Here is a 14680-nt window from a genome sequence, read left to right on the forward strand (position 1 = left end):
GGGTGTAAATCTTTACGGGAGTAGAAAGCCTCATCTTTCTCCCGCGGAGCAGCTGGTAGTTTCGAACTGCTGACCTTGCGGTTCACAGCCCGAGTTGTAACCACTACGCTAAGTATAGGATCATATAATCTGCAAGTAGAGAGACTTACTTCTTTGCCAATTGGATTCCTTAAATTCCCCTTACTTGCATCATAACTCTAGCTAAGACTTCCAGCACAATATTGAATAGAAGTGGTGATAAAGGGCATCTTTGTCTCATTCCTATTCACAAGGGGAATGACTTCGTTTCTCACCATTCAGAGTGATGTTAGCTGTTAGTTTTGTATATATGCCCTAAATTATGTTGAGGATTTCCCTTGCTATTCCTATTTTGTTGAGTGCTTTTATCAGGAATGAAAGTTGGATTTTTTTCAAATGCCTTTTCTACATCAATTGATATGAACATGTGATTTTTCTCATTTGTTTTATTTATATGGTGGATTTGCAGTGGTTGTTTTTCTAATATTGAACCATCCCTATATACCTGCTATGAATCTTATTTGGTCATGAGGTATTATTTTTTTGATATAATATTCTATTCTATTTGTTAGGATTTTGTCAAGAATGTTTGCATCTATATTCATGAAGGATATTGATCTATAATTTTTTTTTTTTTTAGTGATGTGTTCACCTGGTTTTGGTATCAGAGTTATGCTTGTTTTATAAAATCAATCATTTACCATCTTTTTCTATATTATGAAATAGTTTGAATAGAATTGGTGTCAGCTCTTCTCTGAATGTTTGGTAAAATTCACCAATAAAACCATCTGAGCTTTAAAAAAAAAAAAAAGTTGTGAGTTTTTTAATGATCAATTTCTTCTCTTATTATAGAACTGTTTAAGTTTTCTACTTCAGCGTATGTTACTTTAGGTAGGTCATGTGTTTCTAGAAAATTTTCCATTTTTTCTAGGTTTTCAAATTTGTTAGAGTATAACTCTTCATAGTATTTTATTATTATCCTTTTTATTTCTGTTGGTTCTAGCATGACCTCGCCCATATAATTTCTTGTTCATATTATTTGTATCTTTTTCTCTTTTGTTAGATTTGCTGAAGGTTTGTTGCTTTTTTTAATCCATTCAAAGAACCAACTTTTTTTTTTTTTTTTTTTAGGACCAACTTCTTACCTTGTCTTGTTCATTCTTTCCATTGTTTTTCTATTTCATTTATTTCTGCTCTAACCTTTACTATTGATTTTTTTTTTTCTGGTGGCAGTAGGCTTATTTTATTGTTCTTTTCCTAATTGTTGGAGATGTTTCGTTAAGGTGTTGATTTTGCTTCTTTCATCATTCGATATGTCTATTTATGCTATAAATTGCCCTCTGAGCACTGCTTTTCCAAAGGCTTTTGTAAGTTGTGTTTTCGTTCTCATTTGCTTCAGGGAATTTAAAAATTAGATTTATAACCCAGTAGCTTTTGAGCTGCATATTTCTTGATTTCCATGTATTTAATCCACCCCCCCCCCCAACCTTGATCTTCCTTTTGTTGATTTCTAATTTTATAGCTTTCTGGTCTGAAATGATGCCTCACAGTATTTTGATGTTTTAAAATTTATTGACGTTTTCTTTGTGGGTTAACATATGGTCTATTCTGGGGAGAATATTCCATGTGCACTGGAGAATGAATATTGTGCTGTTGTTGGGTTGAGTGCTCTGTATAGGTTTATGAGTTCAAGTTGGTTGGCTGTGTTGTTTGATTCTTCTGTCTTTGTTGATTTTGTTCTAGTTGTTCTGTCCTTTATCAAAAGTATTGTAGCAAAATCTCCTTCTGGTGTTGTGGAGTTGTCTGTTTCTTTCTTTAGTTCTATTAGAGTTTGATTTATGTGTTTTGTGGCTCTTTCATTGGGAGTATGATCTTTATTATGGCTATGTCTTCTTGTTCAATTAATCTATAGTTGTTGTTGTTGTTAGGTGCCATTGAGTCAATACTTATTCATAGTGACCCTATGCACAATAGCACTGCTTAATCATGATATAATGTCCTTCTTTGTTTCTTATACTGGTTTTGCCTTCAAGTCTATTTTATCAGAGATTAAAACTGTCATTCCTGCTCATTTTTGATTGCCATTAGCTTGATATATTTTTTCCCTCCTTTGATTTCTAGTCTATTTTGTCTATGTAACAAGTATCTCTTTTATATAGCATATTGAAGGATCCTTTGTTCCTGTGCTTTCTGCTGCTCTCTGTCTCTTCACTGGTGCATTTAGCCCATTTGTATTCAGTGTAATTATCAGTTGGTATGAATCACTTGCTGGCATCTTGCTGTGTGTTTTGTGATACTGCTTGTTTCTTCCATATAATTTTCTACATTGCGTTCATTTTGTTTGTTTTCTTTTCATTTTCTTCATTTCTGTGTGTTAATGTTTATGAAATCTTTTTTTTTTAATTTTGATGTGAAAGTATATTCATTTTCTTTGAAGTTACCCTGTTATTTATTAATTTTGTCATGATTTAAAACAGTTTGTGTCATCTTGGAAGCTACTTGGCTTTCTCACCATTTTGAAGTTCTGTATATACACTTTTTTCTTTGTAGTTGACTTAATTGTAAACTGATATCTCTGGTACTCTATATTCAATTTTATAGGCTTGTTTTACTTTAAATATTCTATGTTTGGATTGAGTTCTGGGTGTTGTTGTCATGTATGGTAATCTCAGGTTGTTGTCTGCTGTTGGTCCTCTCTTCAAAGAGCCTTCTCTAGTATTTTTTGTAAAGTTTACCTGGTTTTACTTTCTTTAATTTAAATTCCTTTAGTTTCTGTTCATCTGAAAATGTCCTAATTTCACCACCAAGATCAAGGGACTTTTTTGCTGAGTATATGATTCTTGGCTGGCAATTTTTTTTTTTTCTTCTTTCAGAGTTTTATATATACCATACCATTGCCTTCTTGCTTGCATGGTTTTTGTTGATAAATTGGGGCTTAGTCTTAATGGTTCTCATTTACAGGTAACTTTTTGTTTTTCCAGAGCTGCTCTTAGGATTTATTTCTTGTCTTTGGTTTGTGATATGTCTTGGTGATTTACTTTTGGGATCTATCCTGTTTTGAGTTCGAGCAGCTTCTTGTATGCTTATTTTCTCATCTTTCATTATGTTAGGGAAGCTTTCTTTCCACAACTCTCCAATACATTTCTCAGGGCTTTCTATTGTCTCTTTCTGTTCTAAAATTCCAATCACATGTAAGTTATTCCTCTTCATAATGTCCCACATAACTTTTAGGATTTCTTTGGACTTTTTCATTGTTTTTCTAATTGTTCTCATAGACATACTAGTATTGAGAGATTTATCTTTAAGCTCACTAATTCAGGTTTCCATTGCTTTAAATCTACTCCTTTGTCCTTTCAATGTTTTGTCCATTTCTGAAATCTTAGTATTACTCTTCTGGATTTTTAATTGCAGGCTTTGTATTGTTTCAAAATTTACATTTATTTTGTCCTGTTTATTCTTGTAGTGTTTTCCTAAATTCTTCCAAAAACTTTTTCCTGAGTTTTTCCTGTTTTCCCTGGTATTTCTGTTAATCCTTTCTAGGTACCTAAATATTCTTTTGAATTCTTTTTCAGTTAGTTCCCTTGCCTTTTTTTCTCAGAAATGTTTTCTTTTTCTTTCTATCTGCATCTTGGTCATTTATTTGTGCCATTCTCTCTTGTTTCTTTGTGTGAGCTAAAATTGCCTTTTGTCCTTGGGACATTGATTTATTTGTATTTGGGACAAAATTTATTTGTATGTAATTGATGATAGTATGTTGATGTGTTCTTAGGCTCTTAACAATTGTCTCCTGTGGGTGCAGTTAAGAATAGAAGCATGTGAACTTTTCTCCATTTACTGTTTGGGCATCTTAGTTTAGGGTGGGTTTGGCTGGTGTTGGCTGCTGTCTATTGTTGATCAGGTGGCATAGGAACTGGTATTGGCTGTTGCCCAGTGGGTGGAGCTGCAGAGGGTACAACTGTGGCTCAGATGTTTGGACACATTTGCTGTCTCCCGTTGGGTGGGAAAGAGGAAAAACCCCTCCCTCCCTTGCTACACACATACCAGGAAGCAAAATAGAACAAACAAGCAAGCAACTAATAATGAAAAGAGAAAATGCTAAATGGCAAAAAAGAATTTAAAACAGACAAGGACCAGGAAAAAAAAAAAAAAAGAGTATAATAAATACAAAGAGAAAAGCAGGACAGGGAAATGGAATTAGAGAAGAGAAAATAAAAGAAAGAAAGAAAAAGAATCCTAAGAAAAAAACAGGTAAAGATGACATGAGAAAGAGAGTAGTAAAGACAGATCAAAAGGGAAAAAGAAAAAAAGTAGAAGAGGGGCAATGAGAGACAGAAGAAAGGAAGGAAAAACAAAAGTGGAGATTGTTGTTGTTGTTGTTAAGTGCCATCGAGTCAATTCCGACACATAGCAACCCTGTATAGGGTTTCCAAGGAGCAGCTGGTGAGCTTGAACCACTGACCTTGCTCTTCAAACGGCTTTGCAGTCTGACGCATTAACCCACAGTACCACATCAGGACTCCAAAAGTGGAAATTGTTGTTGTTGTTGCTCTAGTTGTTGTTGTTAAGTGCCGTCAAGTCGGATCCGACCCATAGCAACCCTATACAGGGTTTCCGAGGAGCAACTGTTGAGCTTGAACTGTTGATCTTGCAGTTCAAACGGTTTGCAGTCTGGTGCATTAATCCATAGCGCCATACCAGGACTCCAAAGTAGAGATAGAAAGGATGAAACGCAAGGAAATAGAAAGAAGAGGAAAGAAGAAGAAACAAACAAAAGCAATTAAAAAAGAAAAAGAACAAACAAACAAACTGCAAAGCAAAAATACAGTGTAGTTGGACCCGGAGAGGAAAAAAACTCTGGGGGGCTCCTGAAAGCCAAGGATCTTTCGAAGTGGGTGTGAATGTGAAGTGACAGTGGAGTTCTTGGTCCTAGGTGGAGTTATGAAGTTGAGTCTACCTGAATCCTGGCACCAAAATGGTGCATCAAAACTGCTCAGTTGGTCCTGGCCTCACACTAGCGTGCCTCCCAATCATCTGGCTCTGAATGCCTGGAGAGCAGGAGCTGTGCTGAGACTATGGGTGGGAAGACTTGGCCACACCTCTGGTCACCAGGAGAGCGTGGGAAAAAAGAAGGAATCACACCTTCCCAGTCATCTGTGAGACTGTGCTCTGTCAGGCCACCTCTGTTGCCATAGCTCCTCACAAAGGCTCAAGATGGTCCTGCCACGTCAGTCTGGCTGTTCATTAGTTAGTCTCCCTCGCTCACCAAACCTGTTCAGCTTATTCTTCCAGTAAGCACTCAATACACTTCTATAATCTTTCTTCTGAAGTTCACTATTCCAGGATTTTCATCTGCATCTGTTATATTTGGTCTCTCATATCTTTGTTGTAGAGGATCCATGCAGTGTGTCTTGCCTAGTCCACCACCTTACCAGAAGTTTTGCTACTTGCTTTTTAACCTAACTGTAATGAAGTAGAGTTTCTATTTCTCACATATCACTGAAGAATCTTGGCTCCTACATAGTATGAGAGACAGAGAGTGGATTGGTAAAACCAGACTGCCAAGATTCAGTTCCACTTCTGTGTTCCTTTCTAGTTCTGCAACTTTGGAAAAATTACGTCTTTGTTTCTTTGATTCTTTATCTATAAAATGATTTACCTCATATTGTTGTAAGATTTAAATAAATTACTAGGTTCAAAGTACAGGTACTGTTTAACTCTTGGGATTTATTACTTATCATGATTAATATGGAATATTAGATTTAAGTGTGGCACTTAGCCATTGTAGTCTGAAACTTTTATAGATGAAGCAACTGAAACTCAAAAATATTGAGTGACTTGTAAAAAATCAACCTGCTGCTCATCAGGATCTGGGCAATTTCATCACAGGGGCCCTGGCCTCTTATGTTCTGTGGGACATTGAGTTTTCACTCTTAGGTAGCAGAGACCTTGACAAATGAACAATTGTGAGATTACAGCAAGGTTAAGTGCCACAATAAGTTTATGTAATCTGGCATAGAAGCCCAGAGGAGATCCAGATGTTGTAGAGATTCTCCGAAGAGTGTTCCTAGATGAAGTGAAAAATTCATGTATTATCTGAAAGATGTGGAAGATCTAGCCAGGTGAACAAGGCAGGGGAAGGCCACGAGGCTGTGTGTGTAAAGGCCCCAATATGTGTACAGTGTCCAGGCTGGTCAAAGAGTAGCGATTCAAGCTTTCTTTGCAGCCAATGAAAATAACCCTAGGTCACTCTGAAGTTTCAATATTGTCTGTTTATTAAAACCTTTTTCATACTTGGAATGAGTTTGACTCATCAAGGTAACGGGAAAAAATATACAAATTACCTTCAGTGATGGAAGTGATTGTGATGGGGGTCACAATTTACTCACCCTATCATTTATGGTTACTTAATTTAATTTTTTTAAAACAAAGAATCTGGTTTCCCCACACACACCCTGTTGTGTAAAAGAGCAACAATTTCCACGAAAGTTTTGTTATTGTTGTTAGGTGTCACTGAGTTGGCCCCGACTCAAAACAACCCTGTGTACAACAGAAGGAAGCTCTGCTTAGTTCTGTGTCGTCTTTGCAATTGTTACACTTGAACCGGTTGCTGCTGTCACTGTGCCAATCCATCTTGTTGGGAGGGGTCTTCCTCTTTTTCATTGACCCTTCACTCTACTAATCATAATATCCTTCTTCAGGGACTGGTCCCTCCTGACAATATGTCCAAAGTATGAGTGATGAAGTCTCGTCATCCTGGCATCTAAGGAACATACTGACCATACTTTCTCCATGACAGATTTGTTTGTTCTTCTAGCAGTCTATGGTACTTTCAATATTCTCCTCCAACACCATAACTCAAATACATAAGTTATTTTATGGCCTTCCTTATTCACTGTCCAACTTTCACATGCATATGAGACTATTGAAAATCCATGACTTGGGTCAAGCACAACTTAGTCCTCAAACTGACATCTTTGCTCTTGAGAACTGTAAGAGGTCTTGTGCAACAGATTTCCTTAAATGGACTAACTTATATAAATCTTCTACAGAAGACCACAGAAGAATTGATGCCTTTGAGTTATGGTGTTGGATGAGAATATTGAAAGTGCCATGGGCTTCTAAAAGAACCAATTGATCTGTTTTGGAAGAAGTGCAGCCAGAATGCTCCTTGGAGGCCAAGATGGCCAAACTTCGTCTCTTATACTTTAAACATATTTTCAGGAGGGACCTGTCACTGGAGAAGGATATCATGTTTGATAAGGTGGAGGGTCAGAGAAAAAGAGGAAGACCTCCAATGAGATGGGTTGGCTAAGTGGCAGCATCAATGGACTCAAGCGTGGCAACAGTAGTGAGGTTGGCCCAGGATCGGGCAGTGTTCCATTCTGCTGTGCATAAGGTCACTATGGGTCATTACCAACTCAATGGCTCCTAAAACAACAACAACAACAACATATAAATAACAGACTTTCTGTTCAAATAAGCTTTTTTTGATTGGTTCTTTTTTTGTCCCTTGGGTGCTCTTCTTTTCTTCCTGCTCCTTTTCATGATATCATCTTGGTACATGGAGGACTTTTATGACTTTGTGATGGTGGAGGGAAGTGGGAGGCTTGATTCCTTTTTCTGTCTTCTGGACTCAGGTTGTAGATGGAGATCTCTTTGTCTTGACTGAGGCCTTATCCTTCAACAGTCACAAGGAGGCAGGGACATAGCCTCAAGCTATCTCCCTCCTCCAGTGCTTCCATACTGCCTTCAGCCTTGCTAGAGTTGATGCCATGATGGTCAAGGACACCTTTGAGAGTTTGATGAGACAGGCCACCAGTCCAGCTTTCCCAGGTGCCACCTCATCTTTTTGGATGTTTCTGTAGTTGACTTGCTTTTGAAGTTTGTACCTCAAGCTAGGAAACACCCTCAAGCTAGAAAACACCATTGTTCTAGTGTTAACCCCTCCCCACCCCTTTCTCTCTGGTTTCTGGTACTGACTTAACCTCAAGTACTACCTTCTTCCTTTCTAAGTGAAGCATTCACACCTCTATTTTCTGACAGATTGGGTACATGAAGAAATGCTATCTGGAAGATCTAGTTGGAAGATCTAAAATAACAGCTTCCTTATGCAAGGATTTACAGGAACATTCATAGAATGAACCAGAAGTGGATTCATCAACCACTCAGTCACCATAGGTTCCCGGACTTGAGACTGGGACATACTTTACCTAAAAGTGATTCACCATTTCTGTCTAGAACTAACATGGACCGCACCTTCTCATTGATAATCTGGAATTCTTTTTTCCCCCAAATGACACATTTTCCTTTTATTAGCTATGCCTGATTCCCGCTATTAGATATGGGAAAACTCTCGAGACCAGAATGTCACTAGAGTCATCTCTACTCTACTAGTAAAAATGATCAGAGACATTTTTTTTCCCCCTCTTGGATTGAATAATTTGTTTGCCTCCTATTCATTTTTTAAGATTTAATTTCACCTGCTATTGTGAGGTTTTCTCCTGCTACCTCCCTATCCACAAAGAAATATGAGTCCTTCCTCTCCTGTAGTTCAAGGTATGTTTGGACACAGGGTACCTCTATTAGAGTTTCTATCACATGTAGTCCAGTGACTTGCTTGCAACTCATTTCTACTTTAACACAAAGGTTTTTGCCAGTGCTATCTCAGGATCTCTGATGCTTTGTATAGGGGGTAGGTACAAAATTGGGTCTTAGAGAAATGGTAAAGGAGGTGTGAAATGTCTGGGAAATATGTTCTGGTTTGGAGTCTGACTCTCTTTAATCTTAGAACCAGCACTTTCCTAGTGACATGTAAGGGGTAGATCATTTTCTTACTTATTGACCTGCAGAGCAGGCTACAGATATAAAGTGATGAAGAAACACTGTATAGCCCTGGTCCTTTCTTTTTGCCAGCATGACAGCCTTCTAGGGGTAAAATGGGGTCCACATGAGTGTTAAAAGACTATGTCTTGAAGATTTTGAGATGTCAAGAACCCTTTGAGTTCCCAAACTGATCCAGATGAAGTCCATTCTTCTGGATTCTTTGTTCTCTCCTTTCTGGTAAATTCCCACCTATTGCTAGAAGGATTTCATATGACGTCAGTCTATAAAAGAAGCAAAGCCCTAAAATATCTCCTGGGACTCATTATGTGCAAAGAAGACACAGTACTTCCCAGATAGCAAGAGATACATCATTTTGGGGAGTGTTTCTCTGGTGCCAGCAGTCTATTCCAGGATCCAGTTTTGGCTGTGCAGAATTTGTCATTTGGAAGCAAACAGCTAGAATGACTTTTACGAGTAGGGATGCCAATTGTCTGGCTTGGGTTATGCTGTCTGGTTTAAAGCTGAGTTATCTAGTTCTGAAGCACATGGTTCAGAACATATTTGAAATGGAAAATTCAAAGCACATCACCTGGTTTTTGTGAATGGAGCTTGGATTACAACACACTTTCTGAGTTCCATTGCTCTGCTGTATCTGAGTATATATGCTAAAATAGATGTTCAGGAGAGTCCTTCAGTGAAATTCCAGGTTGCTGGGAGGAGCTGGACCCAGGAGGTAGTTTTTAGTACCTGGAATTTGGTTATCTGGTGCTGTGGGTTAATGCACTGGACTGCAAAGTTGGTTTGAATAGTAATATCAGTGGGTCAAGCTCACTAGTTGCTCCTTGGAAACCCTATACAGGGTTGCTATGGGTCAGAACTGACTTGACGGCACTTAACAAGAACACCACCAACTTAATTTTAATGCACTAGTGGATTTATTCTATTTTTAGTTTCATTCTAGGAATTCGTTTTGTGTTTGTAGAACAGAAAACTCTTATTACTAAATTTGGGTCTTTATCCAGGGTTTGACTTCCCAAGATGTCCTTATATTCTATTATTCTGTCTTTGATAATGTGTGAATTAGTTGAGTAATAACTTAAAACTCACTCTGGGTCTTTTCATCAAAAATGGAAAGTCCCACTAGAAAACAGCATCACCATCAGTGGGTCAGTCATTTGTGTAGGCTAATACAAAGGAAGTCTACTTTTTTACACAAGAAAGTTAACCAACCATCAGGAAGTCATTGGTGGGTAAGTTAGGGGAGGGGTAAGTTACTTCTCTTGGTGAACTTCGGCCCAGCACACCATGGAAATGCCAGATAATAAATGAAACTACAAGAGGTTAGAAAACTACTTTCTTTTTAGATATTAAAGACTATGAGGATATGATTTCAAAGGATTTGGTTGATTCTTGTATTGTTTCTGTGTGAAAGGAGAGTCAGTTTTAATCACTGAAGATCAGTGGTTTTCTAGGTGGGGTACAGGAAGAAAATATGAAAACTTGTATTTATCCTTACTGATCTGATTCTTTTAAGGTATCTAATTGTCTGTGTGTGTACATGCTGTTTTATTGTGTATAAAATGTTATTTGGGGGGACCACTGCCCTAAGGAGAAGGATCCCTGGTAGCTCAGTGGGTTAAGCATTATGGTCAGTGGTTCAAACTCCTCAGCTACTCTTCTGGAGAAAGATGAGGCAGTCTGCATCCGTAAAGATTTACAGCCTCAGAAACTCCATAGAGCATTTCTACTTTATGAGTCAGAACTGACTCCATGAGATTGGGTTTGGCCCAAAAGAGAAAAGGAGAAGCACTGTGTTGTATTAGGATGGAAAGAAGAGGACATGTGAAGTCAGAACCTTCCTTCTGTTATGACACAGGGAAGATGCCGGAGAGAGAATGTATAAGACAGTGGCCTTTGTTGGACAAATGCTGAGTTAGGGAATTTATATACGAAATTGTTCTATCATTGCATATGTAATTTACACATTTTCTCATTCTTTTATTCATTTAATGAACATCTAATCTAATCATCACAAACAGCTTGAGAAAAAGGTTTTAATTTTCCAAATTTTACAACGAGGAAGCTAAGTTTAAGGAGGTTAAGCAACATGTACAACGTCACATGATTTATAATCCAGCAATTCTCGTGCTTTTGTAGGTAGTTTTCCAGTGTAGACTACAGGGAGCCTCTAAAAATGACACTGTTTGGCAAGATCCAGTTAACTGTTTAGTCTCCTAAGAGCAGGTGGGTTTTTGTAGGAGGTGTTACATAATTGGAGAATACTTTGTTCTAGTTTACTTTAACTTAAAAAAAAATGTTGTTGTTGATGATGAGACTATATACACACACCAGTTCAACAATCCTTTTTGACTGTATGTATTCCAATTGTAATTTTAGATCAGCTTTTGACTCTGTCATTTAGGCTAACACTAAAGACTTGGTTTGGTATTTCATTTGGCTCAATTGCTCTTTCTTGGCATCTTAAAAAGCCAATTGTAACATTTAAAGTCTCAAGAATTAATTAAATTTTGATTTGTCAATGTTATCAAGGTTAAAACAAAAAGTGACGGAATCTACTGTTTGGCAATCCAATTGCAATGGCTTTATTTCCTCTTTTATTCTTGAATCCCTTCATCTTGCGTGTCTAACTCTCGCCAGTGGATAAGTTTCTCAAGAGCAAGAATCGTATTAGTCCATCTTTCTATGTCACACAAAATGTACAACAGACTGCTTATATTTGTTGAATGAAAATATATGTTTGTTAAGTTAACTTCTCCCAACTGAAGATTTCAATCTATGCGTTCAGTAGGGAATTCCACTTGATAAATTCAAAACCAAACCCATTGCCTTTGAATGGATTCTGACTCATAGCAACCCTGTAGAGGGTTTCTGAGACTGTAAATCCTTACAGGCAGGAACAGACAATATCATCTTTCTTCTGCAGAACACAGGGTGAATTTGAACTGACCTTTTGGTTTGTAGTCTAGTGCTTATCCTACGAAACCACCAGGCTTCCTTTCTACACTTTCTAAGTGCCATAGAGTTAGTTCCGACTCATCTTGACCCTGTATAAGGTTTCCAGGAGTGACTGGTGGGTTTGAACTGCCAAGCTTGTGGTTAGCAGTCCAGTGCTTATTGATTGGTTCACTTGAAACTCTAAGTGCATTATTTTCTTAGCTGTTTTGACATTGTTGTTGTTATATGCCGTGGAGTCGGTTCTGACTCATAGCGACCCTGTACAGGGTTTCTGAGGCTGTAAATCTTTACAGGAGCAGAAATCCTCATCTTTCTCCCACAGAACTGTTGGTAGTTTCGAACTGCTGACCCTGAGGTTAGCAGCCTGATTCATAACCACTGTGCTACCAGAGATCCTTATTAGAGCTAGAGAAATTCACAGATCCTAGAACATATATGGAGTTCTGGTATTGTGCTGTAGGATAAGCACTGGACTGCTAAACACAAGGTCGGCAGTTCAAACCCATCAGCAGCTTCTCAGAAACCCTATAAAGAGTCACTATGAGTCAAAATCGACTCAATGGCACGTAACAACAACAAGAAACATGATACTATCTATTCTGTTTTCAGTGACTAAATATTCAGAAGTATTTCGTCACTCCTTCCGAGTCTGTCTTCATCTGCATTAGGCGAATCTGCTGCACAAGAACTTTTTAAAGTGTTGAAGAGCAAAGATGTCAGCTTGAGGACAAAAGTGTGCCTGACCCAAGCCGTGGTATTTTCTTTTTGTTTTTTAATGTTTTATTGTGTATTGAGTGATAAGTTTACATGGGGGAACATTAGTTTACATTCATTCTATCCTTTATCATTTCATTGCCTTAGTTACCATCCCATCCATGCATCATCCCCCAACGAAAGGGTATACCTTGCATGTCCCCCACCCACCTCCCCCCCCCCCCCCACGGTCCTCAGCACACAGCCCCTTTCCCTTTCTGGGTCTCAACTCCCCAGGCACTCCATCTCTTCACATTGTCCTCTCTGTCTTCATCTCAGGCCTCACTGCTTCTCTGGGTGGGGTCCTGCTCTCCATTCTTCTCTGTTGATGGTCCCAGGGCCCACCTCTCCTAGATTGAAAGGTTAGTCACTCCCCTCCTTGCTATAAAATATCCACCTTTACATTTCCAGTCCTCACAATCAGTCCTGGTAACAATTTCACCATTGCATCACATGAGACCCATCTGCATTTCTTTTCATCAGCTCTTCCTAGACAGGTTGGGTACTATTCACTGGAGACTCCACTATCCTCCCTGCCCAGTGGATCTAGGCTCCCTCTTGAAAGCTTGTAAGCCAGTCACTTCTTACCTTTGCATCCCTTCCCCCATTTTGGGTAGCCAATGTTCACGTTGCCCATCCCTTTCCAATCTTTGTGTGAAGGGGGTGGGGATAATTCTTGTAGCTGGGAATTTTTACCTCTTTTGAGCTACTGCAGTTATAGGTGTAGGTCCAGTTCATCAAGTTGTATCAGATGACACTTTCTTTTTTTTCTTTTCTTTTCTTTTCTTTCTTTCTTTCTTTCTTTCTTTCTTTCTTTCTTTCTTTCTTTCTTTTTTTTCTTTCCTTTTTCCTCTTCTTTCTTCCTCCGGTTGAGTTCTGTTCATCCAGTCATTGAAGTCAGGTCATGTGGGTATCATCTGCAAGTGTGGGTGTTCTTGCGTCTGTCTGCCCTCTTCTTATCAGTTGGTCTCTTCGCTCTCTGCTCTAGTCCTCTGTGGCTGTGTCACTGATTCTGAGCCCATGGATCCCTTGGTTCTGCCTCGCTGCTGAGTCTCAATCCGGGTTCGCAGTAGTGTGCAGAACTATGCAGGGCTTAGTTCATCACTTCATTGTGTTCTTCGGTCACTTCCCTTTATGGGTGACATGCATGGTCGCCAATCCGAGCGTGGATTTCCGATGCGTCTTAGTCTTGGGAGAGGATCTGCGCTGAGAGGACCCAGCCACTTGCCTTGATGCCTCCTGGGCTAGCAACTTGCTTGTTCTTGTGGTAGCAATCGGACTGCCCTTACTGTTCTGTATTTTTCCTGTAGGTCCTTCTTTCAAGAAGTGTCTTCTGGTTTTCTGGCTGCTCCAGGCTGGTCTACTTGCCCTTTCAAGAGGAAAGTTTCCCGTCTCTAAAGGTCTGGGTTGGGTTAGGCTTCCATCTATATTCTTATGTACTGCCAAGGCTTTTCAGGAAACCTCCTTCACTGGATACATTGTAGTCCCATTTTAGGTATTCCAATCAGTTATAGGCAGAAGATGGACTTAGAAGCTTTCTGTGGTGACATCTCTGGCTATTCCTTTCTCTCCCCCTCCAGTGTCTGATTTTATAATATAATGTATGGGAAACCCAGGTTCAAAAGTCAGCCAATCATCTTAACATTATTGCCCCCTTTTCCCCATTCCAACCATATCCTAGTCTCTGTAACCCAGAGCCATGTTGTTCCAAGGCTGTGCCTATATATTTTTTTTTACTTCTGTCCCATTTAGTTCATTCATACCTGTCTAGTTGTTCTCCCATCTGCTTTGTTCTTCCGTTCCCCTCTCCCTACTTGTATATTGTCCCCCTCCCACCCACCCAAACTGTCCTGTGTCTACTCCCTGCCCAGTGCTCCCCTTTCCCCTCCTGCCTTTAACCCTACCCCTGCGTCCTAGAAGCCTTCTTAGAGTCCACTTTAGTGGGATAGTATGGGTTCTTTTTCTTAGTCTTTTACATTAGTGGTCCTATGCAGTATTTTTCCTTTTGTGATTGACTAATTTTACTCAACATAATGTCCTTAAGGTTCCTCCATGTTAGGAAGGGGCATACAGCGTCCTTTTTATTTTTCAAGGTAGCATAATACTCCAT

The sequence above is a fragment of the Chrysochloris asiatica genome, unplaced genomic scaffold (genome assembly GCF_000296735.1).
Source record: "Chrysochloris asiatica unplaced genomic scaffold, ChrAsi1.0 scaffold00004, whole genome shotgun sequence".
In the NCBI taxonomy this organism is placed as follows: Eukaryota; Metazoa; Chordata; class Mammalia; order Afrosoricida; family Chrysochloridae; genus Chrysochloris; species Chrysochloris asiatica.